Source organism: Catharus ustulatus, chromosome 5, assembly GCF_009819885.2.
Source record: "Catharus ustulatus isolate bCatUst1 chromosome 5, bCatUst1.pri.v2, whole genome shotgun sequence".
Taxonomy (NCBI): domain Eukaryota; kingdom Metazoa; phylum Chordata; class Aves; order Passeriformes; family Turdidae; genus Catharus; species Catharus ustulatus.
The window spans coordinates 53,148,423-53,149,949 of record NC_046225.1 but is presented as its reverse complement, the minus strand read 5'-3'; positions in this window follow the sequence as shown (position 1 = coordinate 53,149,949).

The window sequence follows — 1,527 nt, the reverse complement described above, 5'->3', positions numbered from 1 at the left end:
ACTGGAGACTGCGGTCATTTCTACAGACAGTGCATAGCTGCAACATCTGCAGACTCAAATACACAGGAAAACTTGTGCTTTAGCATTCCCCCAGAATGAGGCCAGCTGGCTGAAATAACACTTTCACCAAGTGACACACAACACACGTGGGAGTACAGGGATCATATAAGGTACCAATTCTGCCAAAGATTCTGTACATGAGAAAAACAGGGATGTAGTTCAGAAAGAAAACAGCAATGAGAAACCAGGTACACTATAGCATGCTTTCAACTGAGACTGTTCTATAAAGAGATTCAGAAGAAAAAGAAATGGTTTAATCCTTACCATGTTTCAAAAATACATTGCACATGGGCTCTATGTTCATTATTAGTAAAAACAAATTTTATTAAACAAAGAAGTAGCTCCCTGGACTGTTTTGCTTCAGCAGCACAAGGCAAGATCCTGAATTTTGGAATAATGCTTTACTAAAAAATGAAGTGCCTGCATTTGGGTAAAGCAACACAAGAATTAAACCATGTGAAAAAAACAAAACCCATTTGAAAAAAATTCTTTGTTTCTTTTGAGGACTTGTCTATGTCAGTCCAGTTATAACAGAATTTCTCAAACTTTAGTACAGCAACCCCCTTATATTTCAATATATGCACATATTATCTAATAAAAACTGTGTACTACATATACTACACATATTCTACATTTTTATGTAGAATACAAAAGGAACAAAAAAATATCCTGAAAATGAGACTCACATAGTGAGTTGGATTTCCAGAAGCTTCAGTAGCAGCAGTGTCTCAGTTCTGTCTGAAGTTTAAGGCCTGGAAAGACTTTTAAAAAATTCTTTTCTTTTTTTAACATTCTGAATAGAAACCACAGCTGTATATCAACCTCTGAAATTCAAATACAGAGCTCAAAATGACCCTACATAATGCTACTAGGAACACCGAAATAATAAAAAACCCCAAACCTGTAAACAGAATGGTACACTGATAATCCTATCTCAGCTAGCCACAACTTGCTTCAATGCTCCTTCCCACTATTCATACAGCAAAATCCATTCTTAATGCCCTTTACAGATCACAGTCATCTGTGAGAACATGAAGGAACAAATTAAGCATTGTAGCATCACAGACAGAAACAGGTTGAGAGGAAACAATTGCAAAGAGTTTCCTGTCAGTTGTGACCTTTCGTTCCCTGCCTTATGAAAAAGTTAAGAATAATGTTGAATATTTTTTACAAGCTCCATATCAAATATAATAGAAAGTTAAAAGTCTTGATACTTTTAATCTAAGATACTAGCTTGGGTTAAAGCACAGATTTCTGTCTTTCCCATTTAAATATGAAACTGAAGTAGTATTTGCAATTGTCCTTTCTGAAGAAAATAAAACTGCTCTGAAGTACATCACACCATAATCTAACCTTCTCACTACCTCCATAAACAAAAAGAGGCAAAAAGATTGCATTTTACATTTAGATGGTGCAAAAATTAAATTTCACTAAATGAGTGAAGGCATAAGAAAGTCAGAAGCAAGC